We start from the raw sequence: 2,500 nt of genomic DNA, 5'->3' as shown, positions 1-2,500 counted from the left end.
GTGCAGTGTCTACACTCAATGTATATTTATTTGTAATAAATGTGCACTTTAATGTTGTGCCATCAGCACTGTGTTTTCTGTGGTCACGGTGAAGCGCTGTTTAGTTTTTTTACTGTGTACAGTGTGTATAGTACAACCAAAAAGTTTTCAGATCCTTTCAAGTTTTCCACATTTTGTTATGTTTCAGACTCATCTTAAAATGGATTCCATTAATTTTTTTCCTCACCAATCTACAGTACACACAATACTCCAACACTCCACAAAAATACAGGTGTTTGGAGTGTTTTGTAAATTTATTAAAAATAAAAGACTGAAATATTCCATTTACATAAGTATTCAGACCCTTGACACTTGTAATTGAGCTCTGGTGCATCCTACTTTTATCAATGGTCCTTGAGACGCTTCTACAACTTGATTGGACATTATTAGGAGAGGCACACATCTCTTTATATAAGGTCTCACAGTTGATGATGTATGTCAGAGTGAAAACCAAGCCACGAGGTCGAGAGAATTGTCTGTAGACCTGCGAGACAGGGCTGTGTGAAGAAACAGACCTGGGGAAGGATACAAGAATATTTCTGCAGTATTGAAAGTGCCCAGGAGCACAGTAGCCTCCATCATTCTCAAATTAGTAGAGCGGCTACAGGAAAAATCGTGCAAATTATAATACAAGCGTGAAATTCGGCAGGTATGTGCTCAAGACCAATACAATCAAATCTACCTGATTGGCCACTTGAAATGGCGGCCATTTTCCAAGATGGCGGCCAAAAAAGACCCCAGAAATTGATTTATTGCTCAGAATTGACCAAAGATATTATGATACAAGCATGAAATTAGGCATGTATGTGCTCAAGACCAATACAATAAAATCTGCCTGATTTGCCATTTTTAATGGCGGCCATTTTCCAAAATGGCCACCATGAAAAACTCTAAAAATTGGTTTGTTGTACAGAATTGACAAAGGAAATTATGATACAGCCATGAAATTTGGCAGGTATGTGCTTAAGACCAACACAATACTGTACATTTTAACTGATTTTCCAGTTTAAATGACGGCCATTTTCCAAGATGGCCGCCAAAAAATACCATAGAAATGGATTTGTTGCACAGAATTGATCAAGCAAGTTATTATACAAGCATGAATTTTGGCATGAATGTGCTAAAAAAAACAATACAATCAAATCTACCTGACTCGCCACTTGAAATGGAAGCCATTTTACAATATGGCCGCCAAAAGACTGAATTTAGCCCAGAAGTGAGCAAGAAAATGATGATACAAGTATGTAATTTTGTGTGTTTGTGCTAAAGAGCAATATAATGAAATCCACCTCATCACTACAACTTCATTAATTGCAATTAATTTAGCAGATGTGGCCCAAATCAATGTTAACATTCACTACATTTCTGTTTCCTTCTATGATGAAGTCATTGGAAATTCAATTAATTCCTGTGTCAAGTCTTGCACAATCAAGTTTGATAGGCAATGCATTAAGAGAGTGGAACAAGGGGATATTTTTTGCTAATAATGTATAGCCATCTTTATCTGTCTTTGCAGGATTCGTATCAGGAGACTTTAATTGTTCTTTTGTGTCCTGCTGACACAGACAGCACTTTGACCAGTCAGTGTGTGTTATACGTTCGTTGTCCATTGTTAATCTAAAAAATCAGATTGAGGTATGATCTTTTGATCACCTTTTGAATCCATGCATGGAACAGTTATTTAAATTTCAATTCGTTTTGGGCTGATTGGCAAAATGTGATTCAGAATTTAGTGTAGGTATTTTAACAGAAAGACGCACGTGTATAAAAATGCTATTTGTTTTTCAACAATGTAAGCCTGTTTTAACAAAGCTGTGCAAACACATACAGCAGGTGGAGAAGAAGAAAATGCCTTTGATGAGTGGTGTGGCAGTATATCAATATCAATTGCTGATTATTCTGACCATGTCACAAGTAAGATGTAATATTTCTTTACCCACCCTCACCTTGAGCATGGAAAAGGACAATGTTGCTACAGTTAGTCAAACCAAACTTTTTTTTTTTGACGTTGCGGTCAGTCAGGCCTTCAGAGTGGTTACACAGAACACTTATATGCTAGTATGCCTCATATATAATATTCCTGTCTGTTCTTACTGCCCTACTTTGTAGCCTACTCTCCTACTACAAATTACACTGTATATGCCGTTTTACATTTGAGTATATGTACTGTATCACTCTCGATATCCTTACAATATTTAGACCAAAACTATCTGAATTAAACCAGCCACTGAGGTTATTCGGAATTAATTTTAGCCACTTACAGCGACATTGGACCACTGCTGATTGATTCACTCTGGTCGCCTTGTTCTCTAACTCTGGGGTAATTGTGGGGACAGTCGCAGAGAGCACAAATTATAGTGAGCGGCACATTATTACCATATTATTACTGTTAGTACCATTAGCACGTTATTAGTGTTTTTAAACGCCCATATCGAGAAAATCATAAATTACCGTTATTAGC

The sequence above is a fragment of the Alosa pseudoharengus genome, unplaced genomic scaffold (assembly GCF_046254945.1).
Source record: "Alosa pseudoharengus isolate Yale_2024_CS ecotype anadromous, Long Island Sound unplaced genomic scaffold, YU_APseudo_1.1 YU_APseudo_1.1_scf_7, whole genome shotgun sequence".
NCBI lineage: Eukaryota > Metazoa > Chordata > Actinopteri > Clupeiformes > Clupeidae > Alosa > Alosa pseudoharengus.
The sequence above is the reverse complement of the archived record's forward strand: the minus strand, read 5'-3'. Positions refer to the sequence as shown.